Below are 18,782 nucleotides of genomic sequence, written 5' to 3' on the forward strand. Positions count from 1 at the left end.
TCATCATCAAGCTCCATATTAATCCCGTCAGCCGGTTTCCACTTTGATGTCCGTTTTACGGCTTTGGTCTTCGGGCGGGTTGGCTTGGCCACTTTGTCTCCAGTTGGCTTTGCCGCTTTCTCTATGGATTTCCATTTCTAGAAGGGGTCATCACCCTATACATATAAAGAAGAAGGATTACAGCTTGTATAAGTCAAAGATATTAGAGATGAAGAGGAAGTGTAATGCTTACAACAGGCGGTTTGTTCTTGGTGTAGAAGGGACTCATGCCGGTTTGACTACAGACCAGTTCCGATTCATTTAGAATCTTCTTTACACCTTCAGTAACTTCTTCCTCAGATAATTGGATGTTATAGTGGCGTTGAGGATCGTCAATCTCACCGGTATATTCGCACATTAAACCGGGGCGCCGGCTTAGCGGCAAGATGCTCCAGGATATCCAACAGCGTACAAAATCCACACCTGTTAAACCGTTTGCCATAAAGGTTCGGACCTTGGTGATTTGAGGAGCATATTTTGCCCTTTCTAAGGAGCTCAGGCGTTGTGGCATTGGGTGAGTATTGGATAATCTATGATCTCGGAAGCCGGGGAGGGGATTCTCATCCTCAGGCGAAGTGTCTCTGCAATAGAACCATGTTTGGTTCCATTCCTTTGGGTGGCTATGGTGTTTGGCATGAGGAAATTCTACTTCTTTCCGCTTTTGAATCGAAACACCACCAAGCTCTGTATTCGGGCCATTCACAAACTCTGTGCGCCGGTTTAAGTGAAAGAAATCCCGGAACAATTCGGTAGTTGGTTCTTCTTGTAAATAGGCTTCACAGAAGACTTGGAAATTGCATAAGTTGGAGACAGAATTGGGACCAATATCTTGAGGATGCAGTTGGAAGCTTGCAAGCACATCTCGATAAAATTTCGACCCTGGCGGTTTGAAACCACGGCTTATATGGTCAACAAAGATTACCACTTCGCCTTGTCTTGGGGTCGGAGGATTCTCAGTTCCTAGAGCTCACCATTTGATCTCAGTTTTCTTAGGCAGAGAGCCGATGCTAACCATCTCATCCAGTTGAGCTTCAGTAACCCGGGAACGAGCCCAGTTGCAGGCAGTGAATTGTTTGGCCATTGCAAAGCGAACAAACTGAAAATAAAAGGCCGGTTTATAAATTATGCATGATCATACACAAGAGACAAGGGAGTAATAAACGTACTGATATAATAAATGGTACAACCCGGAGACTAGTATAATGAGAAAGAAGATAATACTAGCGCAGGATTGATCCGACACTGTTAAACCGGAGTATACTTGTGAAGGTAACATGCTCTTCCGGTTTATCAGAGGGCTAATGGCATAGACTATTTATCCAATGTCAAATCGCTTATATTGGCATGAGGAGAAACAAATCTCATAGTGATGTATAATACTTTCGGATCTAGAGATAAAACAGAACAACAAAAATAATTGGATCTTGAAGGGGTACAGAACTGAAGCAATTTTTGACAGACAGATCAGTTGTTTGCACATAAAGATTTGTGATGATCATAGTAGGTAAGCTACAGTAAGAGATGTATCAAGCATGAAGTGTCCATCTATTAAAGGAAGAACATGGAAGAACAGCACTGATGAACTTACCGGAGCCCTAGAACTGTGAGGAATATTGAAACCCTAGAACAGATCTATGGTGAAAAAAGCAGAGCTTACTGGAGCTAGTGAAGAAGCGGAAGGGCGCCGCAGTTCTCTGGTGCGTTCAGGGCGATGCAGCGGCCGAGGTCGGAACAGAAACGACGGTCGACGGTGGCGGCGGAGTTCCAGAGGTTGAGCGGCGTGAGGAAGACGATGCGAAGAGGCACGGGGGGAACGGTGAAAATGACCCTTCAGTCCTATTTATAAGGCGATGTGAAAAATGGCAAGTGCGGGAATCGAGGACTCCAAAAAATGGATAAGTTAATAAAGGTGTCGCCTCGATAGCTGGATATATATTAAATGAAGGAAATCTCCGATATCAACGGATGGATGATGTCAGGACGGTTTATCATAATTTTGAAGTATGACGTCACGGCGGTTTACAAGATCAAAAACGAAGACAAGAGAGAAGATTTTTTCTAAAGTGTGGAAGATTGACATGAACAAGTTCAAACCAATCTGGGGCCTAATGTTGGGGATATTACTACTGGAGGTAAACCGGCCTTGGGTAGCCGGGTTAACTCTTTGAAGATTAGAAGCCCATGAAGATGTAAAGATGCTAGCGCTTTATGGAGGGCCCAGAGGCGAGTACAATATGTAAATGTAAACCGGCCCAGTCATGTAACTTGTATAGTAAGATAGAAAGTGAGACCGAACCGGATACGTTTATAAACCGGCTTCGGGACTCTGTAGCCCGGCAGGCGTCAACCTATGTATATAAAGGGATGACCCGACCGCGGTTTAGAGACAGAGAACAACAACTCGAAAGCCAGACAAAGCGGATTCGCTCCCTGGCCTTCGAAACCCTAGCAATACCAATCACAACTAGACGTAGGCTTTTACCTTCATCGAAGGGGCCGAACTAGTATAAACTCCCGTGTCCCCTTGTCCGGTTTAACCCCTTTAAGCTAACCCGTCGCGATGGTTCCACAACTAAGTCCTTTCACGAGGACATCTACCGTGACAAACCCACGACAGTATGGATCTGACATACTTGGTCCAGAATTTTTTTTAGGCTGGACAGTTCGTCTCTGGCGCCTTTAGAGGGCGGATTTTGCTGACTTGGCCGAGAGCTTTTGAATCCGGCGTTTACTGTCGTGCTCTTCGTGTTGTCTTCTTTATTCTGGCGTTTGTTATTGTTGTTGCACCGTGATTTCCCGTTTCCATCTCTAACTTCGGATGTACTGGGGTCGGTGGTGTTGCATCTAGCTAGCCAGCTATCCTCACCCGCGCAAAAGCGGGTCATGAGGCTTGTTAATGCTGCCATTGTTCTCGGCTTTTCTTGGCCGAGGTGTCTGGCAAGCCATTCGTCATGGATGCTATGCTTAAAAGCTGCCAAGGCTTCGGCGTCCGGACAGTAGACTATTTGGTGCTTTTTAGTAAGAAACATGTTCCAAAGCTTTCGGGCTGACTCTCCGGGCTGTTGAGTTATATGACTCAAGTCGTCCGCGTCCGGAGGTCGGACATAAGTCCCTTGAAAATTTGCCCGAAAAGCGTCTTCGATCTCTTCCCATCTTCCAATGGAGCTTTCAGGGAGGCTTTTAAGCCAGTGCCGAGCTGGCCCTTCGAGTTTGAGGGGTAAATACTTAATGGCATGGAGATCATCTCCTCAAGCCATATGGATATGGAGGATATAGTCCTCAATCCAGACCCCAGGGTCTGTTGTTCCGTCGTATGCCTCTATGTTTACGGGTTTGAATCCCTCTAGAAATTCATGGTCTAGCACCTCGTCGGTGAAACATAGGGGGTGTGCAGCACCCCTGTATCTGGGTGTATAGTAGTGTTCGGATGTTTGTTGTGTTGCATCGTATGCTGGAGCGCGCTTGCGTGGTCCATAGATGTATCTGGTTGCGCCATCCTTTTGATGCGAGCCCTCGCGTGGATTGCGTATTGGCTTATGTGTGGCATTGCTTGCCGCTCTATGTTGGCCGTGAGGTCGTCTATCCGGCCAGGTGGCCATTTTAATTTTTGGTTGCGGGGGATCTAAGGCCTCCTCATCGAATTCAGGTAGCAACTTCCGCTTCGGGTAGCTCTTGGTGGGGCGATTACCGCCATACTTTGCTGCTATGTTGAGTACTTTGCTCCATCTGATTTGGAGTGTGTCTTGCGCAACCTTGAGCCTTTGCTTCTGCTTTTTTACACTCCTCGCGGTGGCAACAAGTATTTGATGGGCATTCTGTTGCCCCGGGTGTCTGTCCGGTGTTAAGTCATCCGGACTATTATCTTTGACAGAATCGGGTTGTTTGGTTTGATTCTCCATGTTGCCATGGTTCGGCAATGGTTCACCCTGCTCTAACGTTGGGTCTGTATGATCGTTGTTTCTACTGAGGCGGGATTTGGGGCGGCGCTTACGCCACCGCTTTGACTGCTTCTTGAGGGGACAACCCTTTGTTGCGTCCTTCCGTTCCTCGTCGTCGTTTTCTTTTGGTGTGTTTACCATGTATACGTCATGTGGTGAAGTGGGCGTCCAGTGCCCTGTGGGCAGTGGTTCCTCTTCATTTCCCGCATCGTCGTCCATACCGTCGATGTCTTCGGAGTCGAAGTCGAGCATGTCGGTTAAGTCATTGATAGTGGCTACTAAGTGGGTGGTGGGTGGGCCGTGAATTTCTTCGTTGTCCGCATCCCAGTCCTGCCGGACATAGTTCGGCCAGGATCCTCCTAACAAGGAGAGGGACCTTAATGAGTTCAGTATCTCGCCAAAGGGCGAGTGCTGAAAAATATGCACGGAGGTAAACTCCATGATCGGCACCCAATCGGATTCGATAGGAACGAGCGCAGGCGGCTCGGAGTCCGTGGCCGGAGAAGGATCCTGCAGTTTAACAACAAGGCTCTCGTGCAAGGTAAGGTCGATGTTCGGCTCGATCGCCGCTAAGGTTAAGGCTTCCACGGCGGGGTCCATCCACCCGTCCGCGAAAGGCGCAAATGGCTCCGAATTGAGGGTCAGAGCGGCTGCCGGTGCGATCTTAACACTGTCCGATGGTAGAGCTAAATCGTACTCATCGTGACCGCGTGACGCGCAAGGCAGAGGCTCGAATCCATCAAAGATCAAGTCTTCACGGATATCGGCCGTGTAGTTTAAGCTTCCAAACCTGACCTGGTGACCAGGGGCGTAACTTTCAATCTGCTCCAGATGGCCAAGCGAATTGGCCCGCAGTGCAAAGCCGCCGAAAAAAGAAGATCTGTCCGGGGAGAAAAGTCTCACCCTGGACCGCATCGCTATCGATGATAATAGGAGCCATCAAGCCTAACGGCGACGACACAGAGGAACTCTCAATGAAAGCACCAATGTCAGTGTCAAAACCGGCGGATCTCAGGTAGGGGGTCCCGAACTATGCATCTAAGGCAGGTGGTAACAGGAGGCAGGGAACACGATGTTTTACCCAGGTTCGGGCCCTCTTGATGGAGGTAAAACCCTACGTCCTGCTTGATTAATATTGATGATATGGGTAGTACAAGAGTAGATCTACCACGAGATCAGAGAGGCTAAACCCTAGAAGCTAGCCTATGGTATGATTGTATGTTGTAGTTGTTGTGTCCTGCGGACTAAAACCCTCCGGTTTATATAGACACAGGAGAGGGTTAGGGTTACACAAGGTCGGTTACAAAAGAGGAGATATCCATATACATATTGCCTAGCTTTCCTTCCACGCCAAGTAGAGTCCCATCCGGACACGAGACGAAGTCTTCAATCCTGTATCTTCATAGTCTAACAGTCCGGACAATGGATATAGTCCGGCTATCCGGAGACCCCCTAATCCAGGACTCCCTCAACCTTGCCGTGCTGGATCCTGTGCACGGGCATGGGATGCGCGGTGCTGATGTGGTGGTAGAGCGCCGGCAGCGGGCCTTCGTAGCCGCAGACGGGCACGGGGCGTTTGTAGGGCGCGAGAGGACACACGCTCTGGTGATCGGCGAGCTTCTGGTAAGTGACGTAGAGCCCACAGCCTTCGTGCGGGCACTCCACCCTCACCGACGAAAGGACGGAGTCCACCGCCGTGTTCCGCACGTCGAAGCCACCGCCGCGCTTGCACTTCTGGCACTGTCGCTGGTTCCCGGGGCGCTCGATGCGGCAGTCGGCGCAGGCTAGGTGCCCTCCCTTGCACTGCTGAAATCAATCGAACAGCACATCAATCAAGAAACCTGCACCTTGCTCAATCAGCCAAACGGATGAGGTGTATTCGAACCTCATACACTGGAGGTGTCAAGGGGCAGAGGCACAAGGGGTAGTGGAGCACGGTGAGGTCCATCGAGACCTTAGAGAGCTCCATCGTCGGGTCCTGTTCGGTCTGCATGATCTCTCCCTCCTCATGCACAACCATCTCTTGACTTGGGCCAGGGTATTACAAAGCTTTACCGTCACATATTTTATACTACTTCAAGGTGCATTAAATCAACACATGCAAGTACTCCCTCCAGTCCTTTTTACTCCACACATTAGCTTTGTCTGAAATCAAAGTTTGCTAAGTTTGACCAAATTTATATTAAAAAATATTAACATCTATAACATCTAATAAATATAATATGAAAATATATTTCGAGATGGATCTAATAATAAATATGTTGTTATGTGAATGTTAATAATTTTTTGTATAAATTTGGTCAAAGTTGGATGAGATTGACTTCAGACAAACCTAATATGCAGAGTCAAAAGGACCGGAGGGAGTATCAAAAGGAGAGTCACGGCATGCATGCATGCGTTGTAATTAATGCATCGGTAAACGCAAATTATTGAAATATACCGAGTGCAATGCTTTGATGTGTCGCGTCAACTCGTACATCAACGAGAAGTTTGATTATCCTCTCCCTCGCGGACTTAACTGCACCTACCTTTGGCTGTATGACAGGTTGGCCACACACCTGTCGGGCCCACCTGTCATACACGCAAAGGCAGGAGCGTCCCTCCCTCGCCCATGAGCGTGGTGGCTAGCAAGACTAGGAAAAGCTTTCGCTACACGCTCTCCCTCCCGCACGCGGTGGACATGCAGCAGTTCAATTGGTGTCAGATGGCCAGAAACGTACTGTAGTACTCCTCCAGTGCAGTAATACTCCATCATTGTTCGACTTCCCGAAGAGGCCAAGAGCCAAGCGCAGCCCGGACGCTCTTGTGGCAGTTTCATGTGTAGAGTAGTCTAGGATAGCGTGTACCGTGCCTGTAAGCTTAAAATCATTGGGGTCGGCTCCATGCTATGTGGTCATCTCGAAGTTTTAAAAAAATAGTCTTCTGGCCCTACCTGACACCCTGGTGATTGTAGTTTGCACGCTCATCTGGTCAAGGCAAGAAAATATTTTTTAATTTGTTTTTTAAGGGGGGACTCCCCGGCCTCTGCATCAGAACGATGCATACGGCCACATATATTTTAATTTATGGTGGGTAAATGCTTGATTTTGGTGATGACAATTTTTATCTCTCATATCCTGAAATGAGCCAGTAAATTACAATTTTTTTTGCTAGCTTTGGAATCGTAAAAACACAATGAGTTCACAATTTAAAAAGTTGTAAGTTCAACACGACGTCCTAGATAAGTTTGGGAAAAAAGCTCAAAAAAAAAGAAACCCCACGAAAAATCAAATGGTAAAAGTTCAAGTCATAAAATGAGAGAAGTCCAGAACATCGTTGAAAAAAATGTTAGTTAAAAAAACACACAAAACATTTTTAAAAAAATTGTCATTTAGTTCAATGATATAAACCATGCAAGTTCGGGGACAATAATACCATGAACCGTTCAAAAGTTACGAGGAAGACCATACAGAAAAAAACAGAGTAAAGTTAGTCTATGAAAACACGTTCAGTACAAATTCATACGGACATCTGTTCAAGTACTTTTTTTGGAACCTTTCAAAATTACTCTATGAAAAATACTAAGTTCAACATGACGTCCTAGATAAGTTTGAGAAAAAAAGCTCAAAAAAAGAAACCCCATATATATTCAAATGATAGAAGTTCAAGTCGTAAAATGAGAGAAGTCCACAAACATCCTTGGAAAAAATGTTAGTTAAAAAACACAAAAAATTGTCATCCAGTTCAACGATATAAACCATGCAAGTTCGGGGACGATAATACCGTGAACCGTTGAAAAGTTATGAGGAAAACCATACAGAAAAAAGAGAGTAAAGTCTAGTCTGTGAAAACACACTCAGTACAAATTTATATGGACATCCGTTCAAGTACTCTTTTTTGGAACCTTTCAAGATTACTCTATAAAAATACATCAGTACAAACGCACACGTAGATCAGTACAAGTACTCTGTTTTTTCTGACGGAAAAAACAACACGAGTGTCTCACCGTATTCCAAATTACTCTTCAATGGTTGCGAATTTGAGAAAATGTTTAACACAACTAAGTTTCGCATTTTCGATAGCTATCCAACGGTATATTATTTGCACCATTTCGACAAACTTTTAAAAAAATCGCGTAAGAAATCAAATTTGATCGTATTCGAATTCGTTTTTAAACCGTAAGAAATTAGAAAAACATTTCAATACAAAAAAGTTGCGCATTTTCCATATCTTTCCAACGCCGTATCATTTGCATCAATCCGACAAAGCGTTTGCAAAAAAACGTGAAAATATGTTTCGCCCAAAATTTCACCGTTTTTCAAATTACTTTTAAATTGTATATAATTTGAAAAAATAGTAGATATATGGAACATGCGGATTTTTATCAGCTTTTCAATGCCATCTTATTTGCTCAATTCCGACAATCCGTTTGAAAATTGAGTCCAAAATACGATTCGCATTTTCGGTTTTGAAAAAAACGGTTTTTTCAAAACTGCTCTTAAACCATGATGATTTTGCAAAAAGTTCCTATATATTTGTAATGTAGATGTCAAGAGATTTCCAACGATATATTACACGCCCCGTTCCGATGAAAAGACGATCAGTTCGACGAGATAAAAATCATCAGTACAACTGTCTGAAACCATCAGTTCAAATAGGGTAACAGAATAATATTCTGTTACGCGAAACAGAATAGCCTAGATGTATATATATATATATATAAGAGAAACCACGGACCCTGCTATTTGACATGCTCGTGGTCGGAATGAGAGGAAAAGGAGCATAGTACAGGCTCGGAATAAAGAGTGCGGTCTATAAAAAGTAATTTTGGACCTCCTGTCGCACGTCTGCGTAGCCCATCCTCGGGGAGGGGGATGCTTACCAGATGTAACCCCTTAGGTGAGTGTGTGGATCCGAACTCTGATAGAGTCCGCTGAGATTCTGTCCAGTTGGTCACCTGTTCTTTAAAGATGATATAGAAAAAATGAGAAAAGCATATAAAAACGTTATAGGAATTCTTGTAGGGCTGTCCGAATTGTGCTTCCGCCGATGCCCAAGTTATCTTGAGTGCGTAGTGATGTGCGCGTGGTGCGAATTTCGCCAGTACAGTAGGTGGGTGGCGGAAGCCGAACCGCTATTTGCGTTCCGGGAGTGGTCGAACATCGGAGGGGAACTTTTTCTGACCCCTGGTGTTCTGCTGGCGAGCCGATCCATCGTCTTTGTGACCCAATGGCCTCCTCCCCTTGTGATCAGCGTTAAGCTTGCCTGCCTGCTTGAAGACCCAACAGTTACGGTTGGTATGATTAGCTGGCCTATCAGGGAGACCTTGAATCTGACAAGGTCGGTCCAATATCCTGTCAAGGGTGGATGGTCCATCCTGGTTTGCCTTTAGTGGCTTCTTCCATTGACCGGGCTTCGGATTGTGAAATCCGGCATTCACCGTTGTGTCGCTTATGTTGTTATGTTCAGTTCGTCGTGGCTTGTCGTTGCCATCTCGGATATTGGAAGTGCCCGGGCCGCTGGCGTCGTTGCTTTTACGAGCAAGCCAGTTGTCTTCTCCCGCGCAGAAGCGGTTCATTAGAGCGGTGAGGGCTGTCATGGATTTAGGTCCTTCCCGGTCGAGGTGACGCGCGAGCCATTCATCCCGGACGCTATGTTTGAAGGCCGCGAGGGCTTCTGCATCCAGCCAGTCGACAATTTGGTTCTTTTTGACTAAGAACCTGGTCCAGAGCTCCCTAGCTGACTTGCCGGGCTCCTGGACAATGTGACTTAAGTCATCGGCGCATAATGGCCGGACATATGTTCCCTGGAAGTTTTCTCGAAAGGCGTCTTCCAAATCCTCCCAGTTGCCAATAGAATTTTCTGGCAAATTGTTTAGCCAGTACGGAGCTGGCCCTTTAAGCTTGAGAGGTAGGTATTTAATGGCATGGAGGTCGTCTCCGCAGGCCATGTGAATATGGAGGAGGTAATCCTCGATCCATACAGCGGGGTCTGTTGTCCCATCGTATGATTCGATGTTAATCGGTTAAAACTTTAAACCCGTCTAGAAATTCGTGTTCCATTACTTCATCCGTGAAGCAGAGGGGGTGTGTGGCTCCTCTATGTTGGGCCACACTATGAAGTACCTCCGGTGGGCTCCGTTTATGGTGCTCGGACCGGGTGTGGTCAGCTCCATAGTGTCCAGATAGGCGACCATCGTTGTTGGTCGGGGTATATCTTTGTGATATGTACATCGATCTTGTGCATCTTGCTCTACCCTTCGTGTCTTGGTTGATATCGTTGGTGTTCCCTCGTGCTGTTTTCTTTTGACGACCGGATGGGTTGGTGTGGTGCTCTGCCTGGGCTGCTGCTTTGTCTGGACCGGATTGTGGTCGGCCTGCCGCATTGTTCGATGGTGTTATGGGTTCCATCACCGTGCCCTCGTGTTGAGGGAGCCACCTATTCTTGGGGTGGCTTTTGACTGGGCTGCTAAGGCCGTATTCTTCAGTGGCCAAGACTTCGGTCCATCTGTCATTGAGATAATCTTGGCTTGCTTGAAGCTGTAGCTGCTTCTTTCGTAGGCCCCTTGCAGTGGCTATAAGCCGGTGTTTAAAGCGCTCCTACTCTAGAGGTTCCTTGGGCATGGTAAAATCCTTCTTGCCGAAGGTCTCCTCTTCCTCGGAGGGTGGGAGATAATTGTTGTCCTCCGAGTCCCCGTATGTGGTCTGTTCATCAGAGCTGTCTTTCCCACCTTCCTGTTCATCCTACTCGGATTCTACCTTAATAGGGTCTTTATTGTCCGAAGTGCCGTCTTCTCTGGTGCTGGCAATGTTTTCTCTTGGGCGATGTGACCTAGGGTGCCGGTGTCCGGGCTGTGTACCAGGCGGTTTATTCTCGACCGGATCCTCCTTATCATCGTCGAGAGTGCCTTAAGGTGTGTCTAACATGCACACTTCATACCAGGAAGTAGTCGTCCCGTGTCGAGCAGGTAGTAAGCTCTGGCCCTGCCCCCCATCGTCGTCCACACCGTCGATGTCTTCGGAGCTGGGGTCGGGTGTGTTGGTTGGGTTTTCAACAATAGCTATGAAGTGGGTGGCGGGTGGGAAACAAAATTCTCCATCATCCGCCGAAAGTTCGAACTGAATATAGTTCGGCAACGGGTCGTCTGCCAAGGATAGGGTTTTTAGCGAGTTTAGCATGTCACCCATGGGCGAGTGTTGGAAGACATCTGCAGCGCTGAACTTGAAGACCGACAACCGATCGAGTTCGGTATACGCGGGCTCGCAGGATTTGGAGTTCGGCGTCAGAGGCGAGTCCGAGGCTCCGTTGATGCGGATACCGTATGAAGTGGGATCTGCGTGCGGCTCCAGCACCACTGAATCGGTAGCCCCCGTGATGGGGTTGAGCTTCCCATCTTCGGGTGACTTGATCTGCTCCGGATTTAAGGCCAGAGCTTCTACATGAGCTATCTTAGGTTTAGGCCATGTTCATCGAGGTGATGGGGAGCGGATGCCGCGGTCTCGAATCCGTCGAAGATCAAATCTCCCCGGATGTCCTCGACGTGATTCAGGCTTCCGAATCTGACCTGATGGCCAGGGGCGTAGCTTTCGATCTCCTCCAGATGGCCAAGTGAGTTGGCCTGCAGTACGAAGCCGCCGAATAGGAAGATCTGTTCGGGAAGGAAGATTCCTCCCTGGACATCGTCATTATTGACGATTGAGGGGGCCATCGAGCCTTTTGTCGACAGCACAGTGGAACTCTCAATGAAAGCACCAATGTCGGTGTCAAAACCGGTGGATCTCGGGTAGGGGTCCCGAACTGTGCATCTAGGATCGATGGTAACAGGAGACGGGGGACACAATGTTTTACCCAGGTTCGGGCCCTCTCTATGGAGGTAAAACCCTATGTCCTGCTTGATTGATATTGATGAATATGAGTGTTACAAGAGTGGGTCTACCATGAGATCATAATGGCTAAACCCTAGAAGTCTAGCCTATGTGGGTATGGTAATGAGTATATGTGGTGTCCTTTTCGGACTACCCCCTTCGGTTTATATAGACACCGAGGGGATCTAGGGTTTACATGGAGTCGGTTACATAAGAAGGAATCTTCGGTCGCCAAGCTTGCCTTCCATGCCAAGTAGAGTCCAATCCGGACACGGTGCATTCTTCAGCCTTTATGTCTTCACAACCCATCAATCCGGCCCATAGATAACAGGCCGGACGCCCGAGGACCCCTTAGTCCAAGACTCCCTCAACAAGTGACAGTAAATCTCAGCACACTATATAAATTTTTCCTTACCAAATTCCACCTACCAAAGGCGCTTCACTCCCCGGCAATGGCGCCAGAAAAGAGTCTTGATGACCCACAAGTATAGGGGATCTATCGTAGCTTTTCGATAAGTAAGAGTGTCGAACCCAACGAGGAGCAGAAGGATATGATAAGCAGTTTTCTGTAAGGTATTCTCTGCAAGCACTGAAATTATCGGTAACAGATAGTTTTGTGATAAGGTAATTTGTAACGAGTAGCAAGTAATAAAGGTAAATAAGGTGCAGCAAGATGGCCCAATCCTTTTTGTAGCAAAGGACAAGCCTGGAAAAAATCTTATATGAAGTAAAGTGCTCCCGAGGACACAAGGGAATTATCGTCAAGCTAGTTTTCATCACGATCATATGATTCGCGTTCGGTACTTTGATAATTTGATATGTGGGTGGACCGATGCTTGGGTACTGTCCTTACTTGGACAAGCATCCCACTTATGATTAACCCCTATTGCAAGCATCCGCAGCTACAACAGAAGTATTAAGGTAAACCTAACCATAGCATGAAAGATATGGATCCAAATCAGCCCCTTACGAAGCAACACATAAACTAGGGTTTAAGCTTCTGTCACTCTAGCAACCCATCATCTACTTATTACTTCCCAATGCCTCCCTCTAGGACCAAACAATGGTGAAGTGTCATGTAGTCGACGTTCACATGACACCACTAGAGGGATGACAATATACATCTCATCGAAATATCGAACGAATACCAAATTCACATGACTACTAATAGCAAGACGTCTCCCATGTCCTCAGAAACAAATGTAACTACTCACAAAGCATATTCATGTTCATAATCATAGGGGTATTAATATGCATAGTGGATTTGAACAAATGATCTTCCACCAAGTAAACCAACTAGCATCAACTACAAGGAGTAATCAACACTAGTAGCAACCCACAGGTACCAATCTGAGGTTTGGATACAAAGATTGGATACAAGAGATGAACTAGGGTTTGAGATGAGATGGTGCTGGTGAAGATGTTGATGGATATTGACCCCCTCCCGATGAGAGGATCGTTGGTGATGACGATGGTGATGATTTCCCCCTCCTGGAGGGAAGTTTCCCCGGCAGAACATCTCCGCCGGAGCCCTAGATTGGTTCCGCCTCGTGGCGGCGGAGTCTCGTCCCGAAAGCTTGCTTATGTTTTTTTCCTCGATGAAAGACTCCATATAGAAGAAGATGGGCATCGGAGGGCTACCAGGGGGCCCACGAGGCAGGGGGTGCGCCCCCCACCCTCATGGCCAGGGTGTGGCCCCCCTCTGGAACTTCTTGCGCTCAATATTTTTTATATATTCTGGAAATAGCTTCCGTGAAGTTTCAGGACTTTGGGAGCTGTGCAGAATAGGTCTCTAATATTTGCTCCTTTTCCAGCCCAGAATCCCAGCTGCCGGCATTCTCCCTCTTCATGTAAACCTTGTAAAATAAGAGAGAATAGGCATACATATTGTGACATAATGTGTAACAACAGCCCATAATGCAATAAATATCGATATAAAAGCATGATTCAAAATGGACGTATCACGAACCTACGGGTTTGAGAACTATGTAGACATGACCGAGACAATTCTCCGGTCAATAACCAGTAGCGGAACCTAGATGCCCATATTGGCTCGTACATATTCTACGAAGGTCTTTATTGGTCGAACCGTTATGACAACATACGTAATTCCCTTTGTCCATCGGTATGTTACTTGCCCGAGATTCGATCGTCGGTATCTTCATACCTAGTTCAATCTCGTTACCGGCAAGTCTCTTTACTTGCTTCGTAATACATCAACTCGTGACTAACTCCTTAGTCGTTTGCTTGCAAGCTTATGATATGTATTACCGAGAGGGCTCAGAGATACCTCTTCGATACTCGGAGTTACAAATCCTAATCTCGATTTATGCCAACTCAACAAACACCTTCGGAGATACCTGTATATCATCTTTATAATCACCCAGTTACGTTGTGACGTTTGATAGCACACAAGGCATTCCTTTGGTATCCGGGAGTTGCATAATCTCATAGTCAAAGGAATATGTATTTGACATGAAGAAAACAATAACAATAAAATTGAACGATCATTATGCTAAGCTAATGGATGGGTCTTGTCCATCACATCATTATCCTAATAATGTGATCCCGTTATCAAATGACAACTCATGTCAATGGTTAGGAACCTTAACCATCTTTGATCAACGAGCTAGTCAAGTAGAGGCTCACTAGGGACATGGTGTTTGTTTATGTATTCACACAATTGTTTAAGTTTCCGATCAATACAATTCTAGCATGAATAATAAACCTTTATCATGAAGAAGGAAATATAAAATAACAACTTTATTATTGCCTCTAGGGCATATTTCCTTCAGCAAGACTAATGAGTTGTCACAATATTTGCAAAGGAAAGTTCAAAACATTGTTCTTGTAATGAATTTGATTGGGGTCACATTGCAGAAGCTTCAATATATAAGTGAAAACAGTTGGGATCAGCTCTTGGAAAAGATAAGTGACTTTTGTGTTAAACATAACATTATATTGCCTGACATGGATGATACAATACCTGCTCGAGGTTGTTCAAGGGGGCATGGTTGTCAAATGGCAACTTATTATCATCACTTCATATATGAATTGTTCAAAGTTGTGCATGACCAAATTATTACTGAGTTAAATAACCGCTTTGCTGAAAGAACTACTCAATTGTTAAGATGTGTTGCTTGTCTTGATCTAAGGAACTCATTTGCTATTTTTGATGAAGACGAACTTGTTGAACTTGCTAAGTAGTATGTTGACGACTTCTCCACATATGATATTTCTTTTGTCCTTAGAAATCAGCTTGAAAGATTCATTACTGATGTGAGAGCTAATCCAGATTTTGTGAGTTGTAATGACCTTGGATATCTTGTTGCAAAGATGGCTCAAACTAGTAGACACGTCGTTTTTACTTTGGTATATCGCCTCATTGAGTTGGCATTGATTTTTCCTATTGCAACTACATTAGTGGAAATAGCTTTCTCAGCTATGACTATTATCAAGACAGAGTTGATGAATAGGATGCGTGATGATTAGCTGAATTATAGGATGGTTTGCTATATTGAGCGAGATGTATTTTCCAAGTATTGATAATGATGATGATGATGATGATGATGATATTGTATATCGCTTTTAATCATATAGGTTTCACAAAGGGCTTTTACCTCGATGAAGTGGTAAGTTTTTGTATTTATATCAATGATAATTGTTTCACTTGATGTTTATGCCTTCTCTTATGAAATTTTGCTTTTGATATGTTGAAGGTGTGGGCTCTTCTTGCACCGTTGGTGAGGTTATGCGAAGCACTGATGAAGCAAACCATTGATTTGGTACTCTCTTTTTATCACGTATTGTTATTTACAGTTGTTGTCATGTTTTTATCTATTTTGTTGTATCATTAAGCATTGAGTTTAAATTCTAATTTTTTGTGCGATTGAGCCATATTTTGTATGTGGTATCTTTTGAGGTAGCTAAAAGCCTTATGGACATAAAAAAATCGACCCAAGGCTTGCTCCAATCCTGGCTCCGCCACTGATCATCCCTGGCCCAAGTACGTTCATTGATCAAGGCTTCCCATCTTTTTTGATGAGTGTCTAGTCAGTGTCCGCAGGTGTTTGAGGGGACCGCGCATAGTAGATGCCGTGAGCATAGTACATGACGTGCGTGTGGTTGATCATAAGGGCAACTCCAACGCATGACCCCAAATGGTCCGGCCGCGTCCGTTTGGGTGTAAAAGGACAAAACTGACGGCCCAACGCGCGGGAGCAAACAGATAAATGTCCGTTTTCGGTCCGCTTTCGATCCATTCCCGGCCCAACTTTGGGCCGCATTTGTGTTGAAATGGGTGGGCGGGACGCGTGCCCTTGTCCTCCCCTGGCCCGCCCATCGATGGCACAGACACCCCTTTTCTCTTCCCCTACCCTCCCTCCGTCCCCGCCATCGCCGCCGCCACCCCCGTTCCTGGCCGCATTGCCTTCCACCAAGGCCGTCCGAACTATGACCACGCCATGCCATAGCTGGCCCATGCCCGCGTTTGGGAAGAGCTTTTTGCCGGCGTTCGTGGTTCCTTATTGCTGATGGGAGAGAAGCTACGGTCGTCGCCGCTTGTCAACCACAACAACTTCCGGAAGGCGTTGCATTGTTGCAGGGTGCCCACCCACCAACACCAACCTTGCTTTGCTGCCTGCGAGGGGAGCTCGACGTGCTCTTTCCGGCCGCGTCTCCACCATGTTCACAAGGTGTTCGACGCTTTGCTCCCAAGGTACCATGGATAGCGGGGATCCGTATTTCTTTCACAACTTCATTTGTTCATCGGATGATGAAGAGCTTGTGGTGGCTGCATTGGTCGTCCATGACCACATTAGTATGAAGCGGCCTTGGTTCAGGGGATCAATCCCCGACCATACTTTGGCCTTGAACCGCAATAGGAAGAAAGGCCACACCCTTCTCTATGCCGATTACTTTGAGAATACCACACTTTTCAAACCACATCAATTTCGTCACCGATTCCAAATGAGGAGACATGTGTGCAATCATATTCGGGAGGGAGTGGTAGGATATGACCCATACTTTGAGTGCAAAGAGGATGCCCTTGACAAGCTTGGCTTCTCTTTTTACCAGAAATGCACCGCGACTATCCGCATGAGGTTTGCCTAAATGCAGGAGAGTGCCAGGAAGGATGTGGAGCGTGCTTTTGGTGTGCTTCAATCTCGATGGGGTATCGTTCGAACCTTGCATTGACATGGAGCACTCAGAAACTTTGGGAGGTGATAACTACTTGTGTGATCATGCACAACATGATCGTTGAGGATGAGCATGATGATAACATCTACCACCATGGCTTTGATTTTCAGGGTGAAAATGTTGAGTCTGAGCACCCACCTCCTGCAACCTTTCAACGATTTGTTCAATTTCAACGTGGAATACGTGATTGGTAAACTAATGTGCAGCTTCAGGATGACTTGGTTGAGCACATGTAGACTCACATTAGCAACCAGTAGATCTAACGGTTTAATTTCTTTTCATGTAAACAAATTGTGATTGGGTTGTAAAGACTATTTGATATTGTTTTTGTTTCAATTGGGTTGTAAGACTATTCTGGATGTGGAACTATTTGCTATGTTTGATTTGAACTATTTGCTATGCTTGGTTTTAGTATAAATGGCCTCCGGCAGCCAAAATGCGGCCGCGCGTTGGGCGCACGGCCGGCGCATCCTAAAATCCGGGCGGGCATCGTCCCATTGCCACCCCAAACGAACGAGATTCGGACAAAGCGGACGTCCATTCAGGGTCATGTGTTGGAGTTTCCCTATACACAAACAGACTGAGGTTTTGATTATGCTTTTTAAAATAATATATTTTTCTTCATAAATTCGAGAAATAATACACGGTTTTGAAATTTTTACAAAAGTAATGTAGCGTCGGCTTATGCGAAGCTGATTGGGACTAATTGGCCACGGCGAAACCAATTGGATTCCAATCGACTTTGGCAAAGCTAACTGGAACTAGTCGGCGTTGGTAAATCTGACCGGAACTAATTGGTTTCACCGAAACCAATTAGTGGCTGTTGGCGTTGGCAAACTTGACAGCTGCATGTGCCCATATTTTCGCTATATTTGCACTGTAATTTTACCCCGCAACCCTTTTCGCCATTTTTTCAATTGTTTTAAATTATTCTTGTTTTCAAAAAATACATTTTTAATATGTTCATGTTTTTTAAATGCTCAAACTTCCTATAAATTGTTCCATTTTTAATAAAAATCTTACATTTAAAATTGTTCAAAAGAAATAAAAACTCGTAAAAAATCATGTCTTCAAAAAATGATCGGCGTCAAAACATGTTCAATTCTAAAAATCTTTTTTGAAAATGTTCAAGTTTTTTTAAAAGAAATATTTGTTTTTTCCGAAAAGCTAAAAATAAAACCGATTAACAAACTATTACAACCACTACTCTTCCATCAGATGAATGGCGTTACAGTGGATTCTTCAGATCCACACTTCATGCTCCCAAAAGCGATAACAATGTAACCTTATTACCAATGTTTCTAAAAGTTTGATCTAAGAAATGAGGCATAATAACACACGAAGCAGGTTTTGCAATTGTTTTTCGCCTATTACAGCGCACAGAAATTTGTATTAATATACCTAAAAGAGCCAGTTTTTTCTAGCGAAGCATGTACCGGGTAAACACCTGCCTTTCATTAGCTTGAAGATTCTTGCTTTTTGGACTCATATGATTGCGGTATTATGTGTATTTGCTTTGCCTTTTACGTGTATAGAAAATCAATGTCACATAAGAGGAGGCTCCCATTATAACTGGCCGAACGTGCCGTGCTAACTGGGCCGGCTCGGTAGCACGAGGAAACAGCACGACCCAGGTACGGCACGGCCCGTGCTAAACGGTCCAGGACCAGCACAGAGCATGCCATGGACCATGCCTGAGCTTGGAGGTTGGACACGCGGGCCGGCACGACATGACCCTTTTATTTTTTATTTTTTTTAGAAT

The sequence above is a fragment of the Triticum dicoccoides genome, chromosome 5A, assembly GCF_002162155.2.
Source record: "Triticum dicoccoides isolate Atlit2015 ecotype Zavitan chromosome 5A, WEW_v2.0, whole genome shotgun sequence".
Taxonomy (NCBI): domain Eukaryota; kingdom Viridiplantae; phylum Streptophyta; class Magnoliopsida; order Poales; family Poaceae; genus Triticum; species Triticum dicoccoides.